Below are 22,316 nucleotides of genomic sequence, written 5' to 3'. Positions count from 1 at the left end.
GCCGAAGACTTCCGGCATAAGAAGTCAGCCTCATTCTGCCAACGGCCTTGTCAAAGAGGGCGGAGGAGCGGATAGAGGTTCAGGGCACTCTCTTGTCCTAGAGGTGGGAAATTGCCCCTAATGGCGGAAGAATCGGCAATGATCAACACATGAGGATGCAGAAGGCAATGTAAACCACTGCATTAAAGACACGTAAAGTGTATCCACAGGACATGTGGCCTTTAATTGAAGAAGTGTCATGATGATCTCTCCATTGGCAAAAGATTTCGGAATAGTCCCCCATTCGGATCTCCGGGAGGGGACTGCCAAGGGGGAGGTTAATATGAGAAAAAGATTCAATAATCAACGAAAGGATAACGTCCTACGAGTCGGGGCGTGGAATGTCAGAAGCTTGAACGTGTTAGGGAAACTATGAAATCTGAAAAGGGAAATGCAAAGGCTCAATCTAGATATAGTAGGGGTCAGCGAAGTGAAGTGGAAGGAAGACAAGGATTTCTGGTCAGATGAGTATCGGGTAATATCAACAGCAGCAGAAAATGGTGTAACAGGAGTAGGGTTCGTTATGAATAGGAAGGTAGGGCAGAGGGTGTGTTACTGTGAACAGTTCAGTGACCGGGTTGTTCTAATCAGAATCGACAGCAGACCAACACCGGCAACGATAGTTCAGATATACATGCCGACGTCGCAAGCTGAAGATGAACAGATAGAGAAAGTGTATGAGGATATTGAAAGGGTAATGCAGTATGTAAAGGGGGACGAAAATCTAATCGACATGGGCGACTGGAATGCAGTTGTAGGGGAAGGAGTAGAAGAAAAGGTTACAGGAGAATATGGGCTTGGGACGAGGAATGAAAGAGGGGAAAGACTAATTGAGTTCTGTAACAAGTTTCAGCTAGTAATAGCGAATACCCTGTTCAAGAATCACAAGAGGAGGAGGTATACTTGGAAAAGGCCGGGAGATACGGGAAGATTTCAATTAGATTACATCATGGTCAGACAGAGATTCCGAAATCAGATACTGGATTGTAAGGCGTACCCAGGAGCAGATATAGACTCAGATCACAATATAGTAGTGATGAAGAGTAGGCTGAAGTTCAAGACATTAGGCAGGAAGAATCAATACGCAAAGAAGTGGGATACGGAAGTACTAAGGAATGACGAGATACGTTTGAAGTTCTCTAACGCTATAGATACAGCAATAAGGAATAGCGCAGTAGGCAGTACAGTTGAAGAGGAATGGACATCTCTAAAAAGGGCCATCACAGAAGTTGGGAAGGAAAACATAGGTACAAAGAAGGTAGCTGCGAAGAAACCATGGGTAACAGAAGAAATACTTCAGTTCATTGATGAAAGGAGGAAGTACAAACATGTTCCGGGAAAATCAGGAATACAGAAATACAAGTCGCTGAGGAATGAAATAAATAGGAAGTGCAGGGAAGCTAAGACGAAATGGCTGCAGGAAAAATGTGAAGACATCGAAAAAGATATGATTGTCGGAAGGACAGACTCAGCTTACAGGAAAGTCAAAACAACCTTTGGTGACATTAAAAGCAACGGTGGTAACATTAAGAGTGCAACGGGAATTCCACTGTTAAATGCAGAGGAGAGAGCAGATAGGTGGAAAGAATACATTGAAAGCCTCTATGAGGGTGAAGATTTGTCTGATGTGATAGAAGAGGAAACAGGAGTCGATTTAGAAGAGATAGGGGATCCAGTATTAGAATCGGAATTTAAAAGAGCTTTGGAGGACTTCACGGTCAAATAAGGCAGAAGGGATAGATAATATTCCATCAGAATTTCTAAAATCATTGGGGGAAGTGGCAACAAAACGACTATTCACGTTGGTGTGTAGAATATATGAGTCTGGCGACATACCATCTGACTTTCGGAAAAGCGTCATCCACACAATTCCGAAGACGGCAAGAGCTGACAAGTGCGAGAATTATCGCACAATCAGCTTAACAGCTCGTGCATCGAAGCTGCTTACAAGAATAATATACAGAAGAATGGAAAAGAAAATTGAGCATGCGCTAGGTGACGATCAGTTTGGCTTTAGAAAAAGTAAAGGGACGAGAGAGGCAATTCTGACGTTACGGCTAATAATGGAAGCAAGGCTAAAGAAAAATCAAGACACTTTCATAGGATTTGTCGACCTGGAAAAAGCGTTCGACAATATAAAATGGTGCAAGCTGTTCGAGATTCTGAAAAAAGTAGAGGCAAGCTATAGGGAGAGACGGGTCATATACGATATGTACAACAACCAAGAGGGAATAATAAGAGTGGACGATCAAGAACGAAGTGCTCGTATTAAGAAGGGTGTAAGACAGGGCTGTAGCCTTTCGCCCCTACTCTTCAATCTGTACATCGAGGAAGCAATGATGGAAATAAAAGAAAGGTTCAGGAGTGGAATTAAAATACAAGGTGAAAGGATATCAATGATACGATTCGCTGATGACATTGCTATCCTGAGTGAAAGTGAAGAAGAATTAAATGATCTGCTAAACGGAATGAACAGTCTAATGAGTACACAGTATGGTTTGAGAGTAAATCGGAGAAAGACGAAGGTAATGAGAAGTAGTAGAAATGAGAACAGCGAGAAACTTAAAATCAGCATTGATGGTCACGAAGTCAATGAAGTTAAGGAATTCTGCTACCTAGGCAGTAAAATAACCAATGACGGACGGAGCAAGGAGGACATCAAAAGCAGACTCGCTATGGCAAAAAAGGCATTTCTGGCCAAGAGAAGTCTACTAATATCAAATACCGGCGTTAATTTGAGGAAGAAATTTCTGAGGATGTACGTCTTGAGTACAGCATTGTATGGTAGTGAAACATGGACTGTGGGAAAACCGGAACAGAAGAGAATCGAAGCATTTGAGATGTGGTGCTATAGACGAATGTTGAAAATTAGGTGGACTGATAAGGTAAGGAATGAGGAGGTTCTACGCAGAATCGGAAAGGAATATGTGGAAAACACTGATAAGGAGAACTACTGAAAGATAGTGTTAGCATATCGTAAATTTAAATCTGCACAAAATTACATCGACCTTTTTCCTCAGTGGCGTCCTCGTCACAAGGTCGATGTCGTTGAGTGTCATGTGTTCATGGCAGTCAGCGATGAGACAAGTAGGTTATGTGTCGTCCTGCAGGTGCAATACAAGAGAAATTTGCTGTATGCTGCCGTAGCGCACCACGTGTCTTTTTCACTAGGTGTTTGTTATTTTCGTATCATCACATGTGCGTGTGATAAACGCAACACATGATGCATCTGAGTCTTTTGCTGCGGCGTTCTGAAAGGTTTGATCTAATTTTAATAGTAGATGTAGAATTTGTCGCGTATGCAAGTAGTAACCTAAGCTCGTTTTCTTTGGAACGCCGTTCTGTTTGGAACGCTGCAATCCGAATATGTTAAGTACAACTCATGAAATCCTACGTGGTGCATAACAAGAAAAATGCAGTTAATTTACTGTTCGACTCGTGCACTGGTCCTATATTCTTTCTCAAATAACTACAACAAATGGGCATCAATGAAGACACAGAAAAAATTTCGAAATTGGCTTAAAATATAGTAAATTACTAAATAAATTAATAAATATTATTTAATGTAATAAATTATAATAAAACCAATAAAATTTAGGTAGGTACCAATAATTCTAGATCTACATTACCACTCGGCAATTCACATGTAAGTGCTTGGCAGAGGGTTCATCGAACCATGTTCAGAGTCTCTAGCGTTCCACTCTCAGTGCGCGGAAAAAACCGAAAACATCAATCTTCCTATGCGAGCTCCGACTTCTCTTGGAACACAAGATATAAGACAAGCACTGATCGATAATACGACTCCACGAGTGCATTTCCTAATGAAAACCACTGACTATGTATATCTAAAAGTTGCACGCTATGTAAAAATGAAATATACTTTTTTGTTATAAATGTAAGAACTACGAGGATAATCCTAAAGGTAAGGTCTCCTATTTTTTTATAAGTACATAGACCTGTTTGTTACTACAATGATTTACATCAGTTTACAGCTTGAACATTTAGCTATTTTTCGACATAATCGCCATTTCTGTCGATGCATTTTTGTAGACGCTGTGGCAGTTTTTGTATGCCCATGTTACACCAGCTTGCCGCTATGCTGTTCAAAAAGTTATCAACCTTTTCTTTCACCTCGTCGTCGGAGCTGAATCGCTTTCCGGCCAAATGTTCTTTTAACCTAGGGAACAGGTGATAGTCACTGGGTGTCAAGTCAGGACTATAGGGTGGGTGGGTGATAATGTTCCACTGAAACTGTTGCAGGAGAGCAACGGTTTACCGAGCGATGTGTGGGCGAGCGTTGTATGGAGAATGTGTACCCCTTGCTCAACATTCCTCTTCTCCGGTTCTGAATTTCCCGTTTGAGTTTTTTCAGAGTCTCACAGTACCTGTCAGCGTTAATTGTGGTCCCAGCGATTCAGCTCCGACGACGTGGTGAAAGAAGAAGTTCATAACTTTCTGAACAGCATAGCGGCGAGCTGGTATGACATGGGCATACAAAATACAAAAACTGCCACGGCGTCTACAAAAATGCATGGACAGAAATGGTGATTATGTCGAAAAATAGCTAAATGTTCAAGCTTTAAACTGATGTAAGCCATTGTAGAAATTAACAGGTCTATGTACTTATAAAAAATGTAGGAGACCTTACTTTTGGGATTACCCTCGTATATGTAAATATTTTTAATTTAGTAAAAAAGCTCTCCGTCTTCAGGCCACGAGTGGCCTACCGGGACCATCCGACCGCCGTGTCATCCTCAGTGCAGGATGCAGATAGGAGGGGCGTGGGGTCAGCACACCGCTCTCCCGGCCGTTATGTTGGTATTCTTGACCGGAGCCGCTACTATTCGGTCGAGTAGCTCCTCAATTGGCATCACGAGGCTGAGTGCACTCCGAAAAATGGCAACAGCGCATGGCGGCCTGGATGGTCACCCATCCAAGTGCCGACCACACCCGACAGCGCTTTACTTCGGTGATCTCACAGGAACCGGTGTATCCACTGCGGCAAGGCCGTTGCCTTTAATTTAGTAAAGAAGATGATTATTTTTTATAAAATTATCTTCTTTTAGTTCCTGAGAACATATTTGTTCCTTTGGCAACAGTGAAAAAAGGCTTTGCAGAAATATAGCCACTATACATGATTGCTGACAGCGATGGTCACGAAAATGTACGATCGCAAGAAGACTGGGCTCCAGACGCCCTCGTGGCACTACCAGAGAGAAGACCGTCGTTTCCGGCGTATGGCTCTGGCGCATCGCACTGCATCTGCAGCAGAAATGTGAGTAGCAGTTGGCACCACAGTGACACAGCTAACTGTTACAAATCGGGTACATCAAGGACAGCTCTGAGCCACATGCCCCGTAGCGAGCATTCGACTGATCCCAGACTACCGCCATTTGCGATTCCAGAGGTGTCAAGCGATAGTTCATTGGGGGGGGGGGGGGCAGGGTGGAGGTCCATTGTGCTTTCTGATGAAAGCTGGTTGTGCCTAGGTGTCAGTGATGGGTGCGTGTTGGTTATAAGTGGGCTGGTCCAGGGCCTACAACCAGTCTGCGTGCTAGACACACTTGGAGTCAAGCTCTGAGGGGAGCAGGAGCACTCTCATGGTTATGCTACGCACCCTGACTGCAAAACTGTGCGTCAATTTGGTGATTCACTCTGTCGAGCTGCCATGACGAACAGCATTCCAGGGGGTGTTTTTCAGCAGGATAACGCTCACCCGCACACCACTGTTGCAACACAACATGCTCTACAGAGTGTCGACAGGTTGCCTTGCCCTACTCGATCACCAGATCTGTCTCCAGTCGAGCACATATGTGACGTCATCGGACGACATCTGGAGCGTCATCCACAAACAGCATTAACCCTCCCTGTATTGATAGACCAAGTGCAACAGACTTGGAACTCCATCCCAAAAACTGACATCCGGCCCCTGTACAACACAATTTATGCACGTCTGCGTACTTTCATTCAACATTCAGGCGGTGACACTGGTTATTAATGTACCAGCACTTCAAATTTGCAATAGCTTATCTCGCGCTGTAATCTTGCAATGTTAATCACTTAAATATGTTAGCTAGACAAACGTATTCCCGAAATCACATTACCCCACATTAATAATTTTGTGGTTTTGCCTGATAGCCGTAGTTTCCTCGTATCACTGCAGAGAATGTCGAGCTGAAACTAGCCACTTCCGCTTCTTTCTGTCTCCCTTCTCCAACCGCACTACTGCTCGAATTCTGTAAACGCTGAAGTCGATGAAACGTTAAACCTGCGCCCCTTGTTTCGAACTTAACCTGTTTTCCTTGCATCACAAGTCTTTGCTCAGCACAGTTGTTGTTCCTACATAATTTTTTTTATGTATGACGTAATTTCTGAAAACGCTCGGGTTGATGGAGTGAAACGTGTAAAATAAAGAGAAAACTACGTGCGACATGAGCGGCTCTATAGTATTAGTTCCTAAAATACGCTGTTCCCGTACCGACAAACGCCTGCGCTCCTTAATTTGTTTTCTGTTTCCTTACATTCGACCGACAACAAGGTCAATAGGAACGGTGGTCTCAGCTTGTTAATAATAATTCTGTAAAACGCCTATGGCACTGTTGGAAGAACCATTGCAGTATTCGCTTTAGACTTTTTCCTGAATCACGACACTGGCGGAACTCTATACATGGTCAGTGTCTTAACCATAGTACCACGGCTGCTGTCCGTTCCCGTTGTAAGTAGGCTGTTTAGGTTTTTATGTTGATAACGCCACGTAGCGCTCTGTATGAAAATCACTGACTGTGCTGTGTGCAGTCTCTGGCTGGTTTGCATTGCTGGAATTTTTGCTATTCTAGTGTTGGACAGTTGGATGTGAACAGCGCGTACTTGGAGGTGAGCCGCGAGCAGTGGTGGATGTGGGGAGTGAGATGGCAGAATTTTGAGAGCGGACGATCTGGACGTGTGTCCCTCAGAAAGACTAAATTTGTAATACTGGATATCATGAACTGATATATATATATATATATATATATATATATATATATATATATATATATATATATATATATGATGACTTTTGAACATTATTAAGGTAAATACATTGTTTGTTTTCTATCAAAATCTTACATTTGCTAACTATGCCTATCAGTAGTTAGTGCCTTCAGTAGTTAGAATCTTTTATTTAGCTGGCAGTATTGGCGCTCGCTGTATTGCAGTAGTTCCAGTAACAAAGATTTTTGTGAAGTAAGTGGTTCATGAAAGGTATAGGTTATTTTTAGTCAGGGCCATTCTTTTGTAGGGATTATTGAAAGTCAGATTGCGTTGCGCTTAAAATATTGTGTGTCAGTTTAGTGTTGATCAGAATAAGTAAGAGAGAAATGTCTGAGTACATTCAGTTCTGCTCAGCTGTTTGAAAATCAAATAACGTAAGAGGTTTATCAGCACAGTAATTCATTAATTTTTCTAAGGAGATGTTTCACCGTCTCTCTTTATTCTCTTTTTTTAAGATACGAAATTGTCGCAGAGAAATTATGTTGCTAGTTGATCTCACACTGTACATGAAAATAAAAGTGATATCTATAGCGGCGTAGCTCTTATGCCGGACTTGTCAGACTACGTAAACAGAAAATTCTTAGCCCTTCTCCTCAACAACTGGAACAAAACCGGATGAATTATTTAGCAAGCCTTCAGCTTGTATTATAACGTTGTCATCTCGTGAAGGAGAACATACTTAAAGAATGTCTACTTTCAACTTGCTCCAGCGACAAGTTTGAGCTACCAAGACACTCCAGATCTTAAAAGAGAGGCGCCACGCTGACCTCAACCGGCTTTAGCTTTCACCGCTGCAGGAATATTGTGGTGCGGTGCACTCCTAATAGTAAGCTATAACCATCAGGAGCGGAATGCGGAAATTGCTGCCTAATCGGCTGCTATTATGATCCAAACGAAATTGCAGCGATATTAACATTTAGCGATGATTTAAAAACAGGAAAGGGAAAAAAACGAAGGCTGACAATGATCTCTACTGTAGCTGAATTTCCTTTGTCTTCGTTCTCGTAATGAATTTACAGGTATTTTGTTTAATAATAATAAAATTTTTCTATTCGCAGCAGTCATATGAACTGCAGCTGAAGTTTCGTTGCCGAGTGAAAGATTCATTATGAAAGGAGAACTACAGGGGAAAAATCAAGGCTACAAAATAAATCTCGAATATGCAACATGTTGACTGCAGTATTTACGGAGGTCTGAAAAGATAAGAAAAAGATAGAAAACCGGTATCATACCAGCGGAAAGACTGAAACCCGCTGCAGTGCACTTAACAAAATGTTGCAGTTAACAAGTCCATCAGAACAATTTGATGTAGTGAAACATGTATGTGGAGTTTGTTGTGGCATTGCCGCAATTAGTTGTGCTAATGCTAATCTTTCGTGCTACTTGCTTGCTTCTATTGTACTTCTTTTCCCTCACAGGTCACAAAATGAGAATGAAACACGAAAAAAGAAACATTATCTTACGGAATGCTTGGAGGCGTTGGGAGCACTGTAATTGGATGCATGTTTGACATTAAACACTTACGGTACATTTATTATTTAGCCACTGCAAGCAATACAGCGTGATGCATCCGGCCACTACGTGCCTGCAAAAGAATTAACCAAAACCAATTACTAGCACTATGTGAGAATTTTCCATGTCGCTGCACAGGTGGCGATCTTAAAAAACAGCGGCAGAGCCTAGCCCATCCCTCTCTCCCTCCCTTCTTACACAAACTACAAAGATGGTTACCAGGCATTCCAACCTAAATACACAGTCGTTTTATTGACAAATGTTCCAAAATTTGACCGAATAGACTACCTTGCCACAGCATAGCCGCTTCACTTCAGGGATCTTAGATGATCAGTGTTTTCTCAAATGGGAAGAAAACTATGAAACAATGATGCAATTAAATACACAACAGGCCATTAAAATTGCTACACCACGAAGATGATGTGCTACAGACGCGAAATTTAACCGACAGGAAGAATATGCTGTGATACGCAAATGATTAACTTTTCAGAGCATTCACACGACGTTCGCGCACGCCGGTGGCGACACCTACAACATGCTGACATGAGGAAAGTTTCCAACCGATTTCTCATACACAAACAGCAATTGACCGGCGTTGCCTGGTGAAACGTAGTTGTGATGTCTCGTGTAACGAGGAGAAATGCGTGCCATCACGTTTTCGTCTTTGATAAAGGTCGGTAGCGGGATATCGTATCGCGACATTGCTGTTCGTGTTGGTCGAGATCCAATGAGTGTTAGCAGAATATGGAATCGGTGGGTTCAGGAGGATAATACGAAACGCCGTGCAGGATCCCAACGGCCTCGTATCACTAGCAGTCGAGATGACAGACATCTTATCCGCATGGCTGTAACGGATCGTGCAGCCACGTCTCTATCCCCGAGTCATCAAATGGGGACACTTGCAAGACAACAACCATCTGTACGAACAGTTCGACGACGTCTGCAGCAGCATGGACTAACAGCTCGGCGACCATGGCTGCGGTTGCCTTTGACACTGCATCACAGACAGGAGGCCGGCCGTTGTGGCCGAGCGGTTCTAGGCGCTACAGTCTGGAACCGCGCGACTGCTACCGTCGCAGGTTCGAATCCTGCCTCGGGCATGGATGTGTGTGATGTTCTTAGGTTAGTTAGGTTTAAGTAGTTCTAAGTTCTAGGGGACTGATGACGACAGCAGTTAAGTCCCATTGTGCTCAGAGACATTTGAACCATTTGAACAGAGAGGAGCGCCTGCGATGGTGTTCTCAACGACCAACCTGGGTGCACGAATGGCAAAACGTCATTTTTTCGGATGAATCCAGGTTCTGTTTACAGCATCATGATGGTCGCAACCGTGTTTGGCGACATCCCGGTGAACGCACATTGGAAGCGTGTATTCGTCATCGCCATACTGGCGTATCACCCGGCGTGATGGTATGGGGTGCCATTACTTACACGTCTCGGTCACCTCTTGTTCGCACTGTCGGCACCTTGAACAGTGGACGTTACATTTCAGACGTGTTCGACCCGTGGCTCTACCCTTCATTCAATCCCTGCGAAACCCTACATTTCAGCGGGATAATGCACGACCGCATGTTGCAGGTCCTGTACGGGCCTTTCTGGATACAGAAAATCTTCGGCTGCTGCCCTGGCCAGCACAGTCTCCAGATCTCTCACCAATTGAAAACGTCTGGTCAATGGTGGCCGAGCAACTGGCTCGTCACAATACGCCAGTCACTACTCTTGATGAACTGTGGTATCGCGTTGAAGCTGCATGGGCAGTTGTACGTGTACACGCCATCCAAGCTCTGTTTGACTCAATGCCCAGGCGTATCAAGGCCGTTATTTGGGCCAGAGGTGGTTGTTCCGGGTACTGATTTCTCAGGGTCTGTGCACCCAAATTGCGGGAAAATGTAATCACATGTCAGTTCTAGTATAGTATATTTGTCCAATGAATACCCGTTTATCTTCTGCATTTCTTCTTGGTGTAGCAATTTTAATGGCAAGTAGTGTAGCATACTTAATTATGTAAGGAGATGAAATAGACTCTAGGATTTTTCAGAAAAAAAAGTTTTCAGAGCACAATATACTTTCAAATGAATGCTTCCTCTCACAGTTTCAGTAAACAAACGATAATAACATGTAATTACGAAGTGTGCGAGAAAAGTAATGGACTGACAACACTCGGAGTGATCTGGCAACGCTGTATTGTTATCCTTGTGCAGACTGGTGCGTTCATCCCTTTCAGATGCTCAGTCCGAGTTTCAGCTCCTTACAACCATCACACGATTTTTGTGAGCGCCATCAGTGAGTTGTGTCTTTGTTGTGTGTAACGTAAATGGAACAGCAGAATTTAGAGCAACATTATGCCATTAAAATTTGTGTTAGACTGGCTGAAACCGTGAGTGTGACATTTTAAAAGTTGAAACAGGCCTGTCGGGAACATCCATCGTCAAGAGCACAAGTTTTCCGCTGGTACAAATCATTTTTTGGAAGGCCGAGAACACGTTGATGATGAATCTCGCTCAGGGAGACTTTCAGACTGCAAAAACCGACGTAAACGTCGAAGATGTGCCTGCTCTTGTGAGATCAGACCGACGTTTATTAATAAGGATGATAAGTGAACAGTTAAACGTAAAAGCTTTCCCCGTAAATTAAATTTTGACTGAAGTTTTGCACACGCAGAAAGTTTGTGCCAAAACTGAGCAGGAGGACAATTGAAGAAATGGGTGCATGGGTCTTCTTGAAAGGTTTGCCACTGACCACGAATGTTTCGGTCGTGCGATCGCAGGTGATGAATCCTGCATTTTTGAGTACAAAGTGGCAAAGTGAGGAGTGGCACACTGAGAGATCTTCTCGATCGAAAAGATGTCGAATGAGCGCATCGAAGATCAAAACAATGGTGATTTGCTTTTTTGACAGTAGGGGTATCGTGCATAAAGAATTTCTTCCTCCAGGACAAACGTCAAACAAGTGTTTGACAAACATACTCTTGAAAGGCTCAGGAGAAGGTAAAGGGATTGAGACTGGATATTGCAGACAAGTGGATGCTGCACTTCATGACAACGCACAATGTCACATGGCCACTTGAAAGGTCTCTGTTGGATTCCTTTCATGTTAATTTCTTAAATCTTCTGTCATTTACGGCGTACATTCCACTTCTAAATTTACTGTCGTGTTTCGGACTCTATCTGGGAGGAGACTGAGCAGTGGAACGTGTTACTTTTTTACATAACCAAGAACGATCTGTCACACTACTACACTTTAAAACACAGTTTATAATTAATTCATGTCACACAGTCTCATATGGAACCTACATGCGCTTTCTTTTATATAGTGTATATGATAAGATACTGTCATCCCCCTTCCCTTCTGTGTGAAAGGGTGAATGAGCAAATGAATTTCTAGTTGCATGCTTGATGGTAGCAGACAAGCCTGTCTGCTAGAGAACAGCTATGCTTTCTAAAAGCAAAGAGGTTTCTATTCTTAGTATGGTCCTGTTCGTCCCTTGTCATGTTGGCATAGGAATCTGCCTCTCTGGTCACTTCCGTTTTGTATCTGGAAGCAACCTTGGTAGGGGCCCACGGCAGTCTGTCCGCGGCGAGCGCCTGAAGTGGTAAGATTTCCGGCTAAGCGCGTCTCTGCTAAGTCCATAGGACAATGGATTTCTTAAGTTCAGCCAAACTGAAAATTTAATCACCTTTGTTTCAGTTTTAGATCTAAAATATCTTATGTTATCTTAAATTTCAACGCAGTGTAATTCGAGTTCAGAATATCTTCCACTAGTTTGCTTTGTCACTACTTTGTGAGCAAAGTGGAACCACGTGTTGATGATCCGTAACTCTAACTAAGATCATCAATCTTAAATGAGAATGCGCGTGAGATTATAACGTCTCGTCTTGACAATATTTTTCAATATAGCAACTTTTCTTTATGTTCAACCCTCGTGGGATGTACTTTGTGAAACCAGTACCACGTGCTTATATAATTGTTTGATCCATCAGGTTAATAGTACGACGATAGTAACCAGTTCGAGGTTTTTCTTTTGTAAATCGCGTTTCGATGTATTTTATTTTCATTATCAAATTTATTGTGGAGTTACACTCTTCGTGCAAACCAAGTTGACCACGTGAAGAATGTGGTGTAATCATCAAAGTTGTTGTTGTGGTCTTCAGTCCTGAGACTGGTTTGATGCAGCTCTCCATGCTACTCTATCCTGTGCAAGCTTTTTCATCTCCCAGTACCTACTGCAACCTACATCATTCTGAATCTGCTTAGTGTATTCATCTCTTGGTCTCCCTCTACGATTTTTACCCTCCACGCTGCCCTCCAATACTAAATTGGTGATCCCTTGATGCCTCAGAACATGTCCTACCAACCGATCCCTTCTTCTGGTCAAGTTGTGCCACAAACTTCTCTTCTCCCCAATCCTATTCAATACTTCCCCATTAGTTATGTGATCTACCCATCTAATCCTCAGCATTCTTCTGTAGCACCACATTTCGAAAGCTTCTATTCTATTCTTGTCCAAACTATTTATCGTCCATGTTTCACTTCCATACATGGCTACACTCCATACGAATACTTTCAGAAATGACTTCCTGACACTTGAATCAATACTGGATGTTAACAAATTTGTCTTCTTCAGAAACGCTTTCCTTGCCATTGCCAGCCTACATTTTATATCCTCTCTACTTCGACCATCATCAGTTATTTTGCTCCCCAAATAGCAAAACCCCTTTACTACTTTAAGTGCCTCATTTCCTAATGTAATTCCCTCAGCATCACCCGACTTAATTAGACTACATTCCATTATCCTTGTTTTGCTTTTGTTGATGTTCATCTTATATCCTCCTTTCAAGACACTGTCCATTCCATTCAACTGCTCTTCCAAGTCCTTTGCTGTCTCTGACAGAATTACAATGTCATCGGCGAACCTCAAAGTTTTTATTTCTTCTCCATGAATTTTAATACCTACTCCGAATTTTTCTTTTGTTTCCTTTACTGCTTGCTCAATATACAGACTGAACAACATCGGGGAGAGGCTACAACCCTGTCTTACTCCCTTCCCAACCACTGCTTCCCTTTCATGTCCCTCGACTCTTATAACTGCCAACTGGTTTCTGTACAAATTGTAAATAGCCTTTCGCTCCCTGTATTTTACCCCTGCCACCTTTAGAATTTGAAAGAGAGTATTCCAGTCAACATTGTCAAAAGCTTTATCTAAGTCTACAAATGCTAGAAACGTAGGTTTGCCTTTCCTTAATCTTTCTTCTAAGATAAGTCGTAAGGTCAGTATTGCCTCACGTGTTCCAGTGTTTCTACGGAATCCAAACTGATCTTCCCCGAGGTTGGCTTCAACTAGTTTTTCCATTCGTCTGTAAAGGATTCGTGTTAGTATTTTGCAGCTGTGACTTATTAAACTGATAGTTCGGTAATTTTCACATCATCAAAGTTGCCCTCAGCTATTCTTCTCGAGAGGATTTCACAGACAATTAGTATGAATTTAGTATACCAATGTGCGGTAATTTCATGACGGAGAGGATTGCGCTACGACCGTAACTTCTTTGGGTGAAAATTGAATCGGTTGGTTGTGGTTAATTTCCTCTTGCATCTGTTTCAACGTTCTTCGTGTATTATTTTATGACTGCAGTGTTGTATGCAGTCTCCCAATCTTGGGTCCATATTTGATGTGTTCGTAAGATTACAAACGTACATTTTCACAGTCCTAAATAAGGCACCAGTTTTGTTATGAATCAAGTTTAATATGCTGAAATTTTAACGGAACAATGATCAATGTTATAATAAATGTCCAAATATAAGCCGATTTATTTCGTTGCTCAGTAATGCAAGGATAACTTCCCCAGACAGCTCACAGCTTTTAACCCGTTATTATTATGTTGAATATCAGCACCGCTTTCAGAACAACTTAATGCATCAACCTTACACACTTCTATCACGGAATTTGTGACTTAAAAAGGCTTTGCTGCTGTTCCTCAGCTTCTCCTCCCTCCTCCCCCCACCACGCGCTATTCACCTGATCTAAGTCCCTGTGACTTTTTCTTCTCTCGAAATTGAAAACTATCTTAAAAGAACGTCATTTTGGGACTCTGGAAAACTTTCAAAAGAATGAGTGACCGTCTTGTTAAAGGCGCTATCAGTTGAAGCCTTTCAGCGCTCTACCAAGACTGCGAACAACGACTAAGCGTTTCCTAAGGAAAATAATGTGCACGTTAGTATTATTTGAAAAAAATAAAAACTTCGATGAATAAAAAATGAGTCTCATTTCTTTGCTCATGCGTCTCGTAATTCGGAAGAAGGAACTACAATGTAAAAAAACTGGAACATAGCAAATCCAAGTTGTTAACACTCCGAGAAGAACCGTTAGCTGCTGTAACACCCGTTTGCTGAAACTGTTTGAGCTAGGACGGCACACTTTTATTGACGTAAGGCTAAGTTTGCTGCATATGCCGAGAGTGATGTCACAGCGTGTTTCGAGAGCGCCAGAAGGCTCCCTAAGTAGGTGACATCACGACGCTCAGTGCTCTCCTCTCCTCTCGCTCCGGAGGCGCCCTGGCAGTGGCGCGGTCACGTGGGCCGGCCGCACGCAGAACTGCAGGCCCCGATACACGCAAGGTGGACGCCGCCCGAGCGGCCAAGCGGGGCAGCGTGCCAGCCACTTGCCGTCGATCGCCTCACCAAGGACGCGCACTTTCGCGGCTGTCCCGTCTAATCCGTGAGAGATGCGGTATGCCGCAGGTCCTCGCGATGCGTCCTCATGCTGGAGTGCGCGCGCGCTGTACAAAGAGCAGGCGCTGAAACTTACACTACTGGCCATTAAAATTGCTACACCACGAAGATGACGAGCTACAGACGCGAAATTTAACCGACAGGAACAAGATGCTGTGATATGCAAATGATTAGCTTTTCAGAGCATTCACACAAGGTTGGCGCCAGTGGCGACACCTACAACGTGCTGACATGACGAAAGTTTACAACCGGTTTCTCATACACAAACAGCAGTTGACCGGCGTTGCCTGGTGAAACGTTGTTGTGATGTCTCGAGTAACGAGGAGAAGTGCGTGCCATCACGTTTCCGACTTTGATAAAGGTCGGATTGTAGCCTATCGCGATTGCGGTTTATCGTATCGCGACGTTGCTGCTCGCGTTGATCGAGATCAAATGACTGTTAGCAGAATGTGGAATCGGTTGGATCAGGAGGGTAATACGGAATGCCGTAGTGGATCCCAACAGCCTCGTATCACTAGCAGTCGAGATGACATCCATCTTATCCGCATGTCTGTAACGGATCGTGTACCCACGTCTCGATCCCTAGGTCAACAGATGGGGACGTTTGCAAGACAACAACCATCTGCACGAACAGTTCGACGACGTTTGCAACAGCATGGACTATCAGCTCGGAGGCCATGGCTGCATCACAGACAGGAGCACCTGCGATTGTGTACTCAACGACGAACCTGGGTGCACGAACGGCAAAATGTCATTTTTTCGGATAAATCCGTTTACAGCATCATAATGGTCGCATCCGTGTTTGGCGACATCGCGGTGAACGCACATTGGAAGCGTGTATTCGTCAGCGCCATACTGGCGTATCACCCGGCGTGATGGTGTGGGGTGTCATTGGTTACACGTCTCGGTCACCTCTTGTTCGCACTGACGGCACTTTGAACAGTGGACGTTACACTTCAGATGTGTTACGACACGTGGCTCTACCCTTCATTCGATCGCTGCGTAACCCTACATTTCAGCAGGATAATGCACGACCGCATGTTGCAGGTCCTGTACGGGCCTTTCTGGATACAGAAAATGTTCGACTTCTGTCCTGGCCAGCACATTCTCCAGATTTCTCACCAATTGATGTCTGGTCAATGGTGGCCGAGCAACTGGCTCGTCACAATACGGCAGTGACTACTCTTGATGAACTGTGGTATCGTGTTGAAGCTGCACGGGCAGCTGTACCTGTACACGCCATCCAACCTCTGTTTGACTCAATGCACAGGCGTGTCAGGGCCACTATTACGGTCGGAGGTGGTTGATCTGGGTACAGATTTCTCAGGATCTATGCACCCAAAAATGTAATCACATGTCAGTTCTAGTATAATATTTTGTCCAATGAATACCCGTTTATCATCTGCATTTCTTCTTGGTGTAGCAATTTTAATGGCCAGTAGTGTGCTTCGGTGTAACGAACGATGTCAAAATTCAAGAATGAAATTTTCACTCTGCAGAGGAGTGTGCACTGATATGAAACTTCCTGGCAGATTAAAACTGTATGCCGGACGGAGACTCGAACTCGGAACCTTTTTCTTTCGCGGGCAAGTGCTCTACCATCTGAACAACCGAAGTATGTGAAACACAACTAGCTCTTTATACTCATGAAGTAATAGGTGCTATCGACACGGGATGTCAAATTGATTCCATATTTTTAGATTTCCAGAAGGCTTTTGACACCGTTCCTCACAAGCGTCTTCTAACCAAACTGCGTGCCTAAGGAGTATCGTCTCAGTTGTGCAACTGGATTCGTGATTTCATGTCAGAAAGGTCAAAGTTCGTAGTAATAGACCGGAAGTCATCGAGTAAAACAGAAGTAATATGCGGCGTTCCCCAAAGAAGTGTCGTAGGCCCTCTATTATTCCTGATCTATGTTAACAACACAGGAGACAATCAGAGTAACCGTCATAGATTGTTTGCAGATGATGCTGTCATTTACCGTATTATAAAGTCATCAGATGATCAAAACGACTTGCAACATAATTTAGATAAGATATCTGTGTGGTACGAAAAGTCGCAATTGATCCTGAATAAAGAAAAGTGCGAAGTTATTCACATGAGTACCTTATTCACATGAGTACTAAAATAAATCCGCAAAATTTCGATTACGCGGTAAGTCACACAAATCTGAAGGCTGTAAATTCAGCTAAATACTTAGGGATTACAATTACAAATAACCTAAATTGGAACGATCACATAGATAATATTGTGGGTAGAGCAAAACAAAGACTGCGATTCATTGGCACGACACTTAGAAGGTGCAACAGGTCTAATAAAAAACTGCTGACACCACGCTTGTCCGCTCTATTCTGGAGTATTGCTGTACGTTGTGGGATCCGCATCAGGTGCGACTGACGGATGACATCGAAAAAGTACAAAGAAGGGCAGCTCGTTCTGTATTATCGCGAAATAAGGGAGATAGTGTCACAGAGATGATACGTGAATTTCAGTGGCAATCATTAAAACAAAGGCGTTTTTCGTTGCGACGGGATCTTCTCATGAAATTCCAATCACCAGTTTTCTCTTCCGATTGCGAAAACATTCTCTTGGCACCCACCTACATACGGAGAAATGATCATCACGATAAAATAAGACAAACCAGGGCTCGCACAGAAAAATTTAAGTGCTCGTTTTTACCGCGTGCCGTTCGAGAGTGGAACGGTAGAGAGACAGCATGAAGGTGGTTCATTGAACCCTCTGCCAGGCACTTTATTGTGAATAGCTGAGTAATCAAGTAGATGTATGACTCACGACTGTTCCTCACCGTTTTAATTCCGCCAGTACCTCGTCTCCTACCTTCCAAACTTCACAGAAGCTCTCCTGTAGACCTTCCAGAACTAGCACTCCTGGAAGAAAGAATATCGCGAAGACATGGCTTAGCCAATGCCTGGGGGGGGGGGGGGGGGGGGGGATGTTTACAGAATGAAATTCTCACTCTGCAGGGGAGAGAGCGTTGATATAAAACTTCCTAGCAGAATAAAACAGTGCGCCGGCCCGAGACTCGAACTCGAGACCTTTGCCTTGCGCGTAAAAGTGCTCTACCATGTGAGCAACCTAAGAACGACTCAGAGAGTTTTAATCTGCCAGTAAGTTTCATATCAGCGCACACTCTGCTGCAGAGTGAGAATTTCATTCTGGAAATATCCCCCAGGCTGTGGCTAAGCCATGTCTCCGCAATGTTCTTTCTTCCAGGAAAGCTAGTTCTTCAAGATTTGCAAGAGAGTTTCCGTGAAGTTTGGAAGGTAGGAGACGAGGTACTGGAGGAACACGCTATCAGGAGCGAACGTGAGTCGTGTTTGACTTGCTCAGATGGTAGAGCGCTTGGCTCCGAAAAGCAGAGGTTCCGAGTTCGAGTCTCTGTCCGGCACACAGTTCTAATCTGTCTGGAAGTTTATTATAAATTTTTTTGCATTAATGACTGAGGGCATCATATTATGCGGCAACTCGTTACTGAGGAAAAAAGTATTTGTTGCATAGCAGCGAGTAATAAGGATAACATATGGCACCCACTACAGAATCTCTCGGAAAGTTCTAATTATTGAGCACACTTAAAACTGCCTCGCAGCATATTTAAAGCCTTATGAAGTTCAATCATATTTCGTAAACAACGACGCCATTTATAAATACAATACCACAAGAAAGATAACTGACTTCGTTTCTCACAGAATGTAGTGAAAAGTTTGATCCCATAGGTAACAATAAATCACTGTGTGGAAGGGAGAAGACGCTTACGATAATTACGTAAATGGTCAGCATGGAGCCACATTTTCAATAAAAAAATACTGTAACTATAAAGCTCACTAGCAGTTCCACATCGTAGGGAGAGGTGGACATGCAAATAACTAAAGTAATCAACAAGATTTGCAAAAACTTAACAAGTGTATTCGGAGAAGATTCGTAATCACTTGTCGTAAAAATGATTTTTATTGCCTTATAGTGTTCGAATACACTATCGGTACTGCTCTGCTTGACACACTCACGTCTACTAAATATCTAGGCGAAAAACTGGAAAGCGAGCTCGAAAGGTCGGTTACAGGGAAGGCTACTGTTCGTCTTCGATTTATTGTGAGGATTCTAGGTAAGGGTAGCTCATCTATAACGCAGACAACGCGTAGAACACTCGTGAGAGCAAGTCTTCAGTATAGCTCGGATGTTTAGCGTCCCTACCAGGTTGGATTAAAGGAAAACATAGAAGCAATTCAGACGCATCCTGCTATATTTGTTACCGGTTGATGCGATTCATATGCGAGTATTACAGAGATGCTACGTGAAGTGAAATGGAATCCGTGGAGGGGAGATGACGTTCTTTTTTCCGGAACTCTGCTGAGAAAATTTATGGAATAGGGATTTGTGAGAGACTACAGAATGTTTCTGCTGCTACCAACACACATCTCAGGTAAGAAGCGCGAGACAAGAGAAATCACAGGTCCTTACAGAAGCATATAGACAATCGCTCATCATTCGCGTCAGTGGTGAGTGGAGAAGGAAAGGGCATGACTAGCAGTGGTAGAGACTACCCTCCGCCATCCACCATATGGTGGCTTGCGGAGTGTGTGTGTAACTGTAGATGCGGACTGCTTTACCCTGGGACGCAACGTAAGTTGGACAGGCTACTCTTGTAATTAGACCTGAGGTTGGCTAACGTGAATCAAAATCGATCATTAAAAAAAAAAATCTAAGGAATGTAGACAGACGATAAAAAATCTGTTTCATACTACAAGAATCTGCGGGGAATGTCCGGGATTAAATTTACGAAACTGCCGCAATACCTGTATAGCATTACGTACAGATAGACAAAACTACGAGGGCGTGCTTAAAAGCAATTCCTCCGAATTTATTGTTGTGGATTGGCAAGACAGCCAATCCACTATGACAGGAAGCCGAAAGGCACGCGTTTAAGCTCACGCAGGCTGGCTTGAGGTCTGGAACAGGACAAGGAATTTATAGTAGCAAAGAACGTACGTAACTACTGGAATACTTAACTTTAACTCATAATTGGTGAACATCGCTCTTGATGGTACATGTTTTACAGCATCAATAGTAACTGGTAATGGCGCCTTGCTAGGTCGTAGCAAATGACGTAGCTGAAGGCTATGCTAACTATCGTCTCGGCAAATGAGAGCGTAATTTGTCAGTGAACCATCGCTAGCAAAGTCGGCTGTCTAACTGGGGCGAGTGCTAGGAAGTCTCTCTAGACCTGTCGTGTGGCGGCGCTCGGTCTGCAATCACTGATAGTGGCGACACGCGGGTCCGACGTATACTAACGGACCGCGGCCGATTTAAAGGCTACCACCTAGCAAGTGTGGTGTCTGGCGGTGACACCACATTTATTATGTGAAAACCCTTAAAGCTTTTTTAAATAAAACAAACGTTATTAGCATTCTACATCTTCAATCTTCCTGTCTACATATTTGTAGCCCTCTGGCGCTAGAGTGCTCCGTATTGTAGCGTGTAACATGGTGGCATGTAACGTAACTATGTCGGTGTGTGTGAAACAGCGTTCCGTGGTCGAGTTTCGAATTCGAAAAGTTTGTCCACACGCAGAGCTCCCTCTCGTTCAGCCAGGCAATGCCAGACCACACAAGAGCGATGCAACGTCTACAACAACGCGACGCCTTGAGTTCATTGTCATCTATCACCCTCCATGTAGTCCCGACTTCGCTCCATATGATTTTCATCTGTTTTCCATCTGTTAGCCCTCTGGCGCTAGAGTGCTCCGTATTGTAGCGTGTAACATGGTGGCATGTAACGTAACTATGTCGGTGTGTGTGAAACAGCGTTTCGTGGTCGAGTTTCGAATTCGAAAAGTTTGTCCACACGCAGATCTCCCTCTCGTTCAGCCAGGCAATGCCAGACCACACAAGAGCGATGCAACGTCTACAACAACGCGACGCCTTGAGTTCATTGTCATCTATCACCCTCCATGTAGTCCCGACTTCGCTCCATATGATTTTCATCTGTTTTCCAAATTTAAAAAGACCTTCAGGGAATTCACTTTGATTGTGATGAAGCGGTTCTAGCAAAAGTGAGGTTGTAGCTCTGTCAACAAACACTCTACAGTGACGGTATCAGCACATTTGGCTGTTATTGCAGGAAGTGTGTTCTTCACCAGGGTGACTATGTTGAGAAATAAATACATAGACGTGAAGAATAATGATGTAGAATGTTAATGAAATGTGCTTTATTTAAAAGTTTTAAAGGGATTTCACGTACAAAATTTGGAAGCATTACTTTTTAATGCGCCCTCCTAAATCGCAGAGATTTGAGTCTGAAGATCATGAACTGCACGTAGCGTACTGTCGTGTTAGTATCAAATTAATCGTATAAACGTCAAAACTCGTAGCAGCAGACCACTAGAATCGGCAGTCTAGTCACGTGTCTTTTGTTAATCTCATCCGAAAAGTAGACGAGGATTTTTTGTAATTTATGATTTGTTACTCGTTAGTCTGCACATTATCAACTGAGAATCTTTAAGGTATATTTAATACTGAATATTTTAAACCAATTTAATACTACATTCCCGCTTCGATGTTAAATGCAAAAAATTCTGATCTCTGTATTGGTTTTTACTGTGTCATACGGGGCGAACCACTAGGAGCAGTTCGGCAAAATGTGAACGCGATCCGAAGAAGAAAAGTGTTTTTATGAGTTTCCATCCCTTCTATTTCGCGCTCTCCTTTGGAGTGATCATGAAAGGGTACAAATCTGACACACGCGTGAATAAAACGGCATAGTGTTACTCTAAGACCGCCCAGTTCGGCAACAACGTCGGTGGCACCCACGAACCTTTCTTCAGTGCATTAAAAACGTATCTGTCAGAAACTCCGACACCGTTCCAACCACGAACCTGCTCTAGCAACTGAGGGTTAGGCAACTCTTCCGACACCCTTAGGCGGAGTTTGCCTACCTTCAGGCACTACAGCGCCGGCAAGGCTAATTTCGGGTCCAAAAAAGTTCCTGAAAGC

The 22,316-nt window shown here is 43.4% G+C and overlaps 1 protein-coding gene across 1 annotated transcript in view; it reads left to right on the top strand.

The window, feature by feature from the left end:
* LOC126473577 (arylsulfatase J-like) overlaps positions 1-22,316 on the top strand; it is a 282,841-nt gene that overhangs the window by 27,139 nt on the left and 233,386 nt on the right. The gene's annotated exons all lie outside the window — the stretch shown is intronic.

Source organism: Schistocerca serialis, chromosome 4, assembly GCF_023864345.2.
Source record: "Schistocerca serialis cubense isolate TAMUIC-IGC-003099 chromosome 4, iqSchSeri2.2, whole genome shotgun sequence".
In the NCBI taxonomy this organism is placed as follows: domain Eukaryota; kingdom Metazoa; phylum Arthropoda; class Insecta; order Orthoptera; family Acrididae; genus Schistocerca; species Schistocerca serialis.
This window is presented reverse-complemented; position numbering and strand designations above follow the sequence as displayed.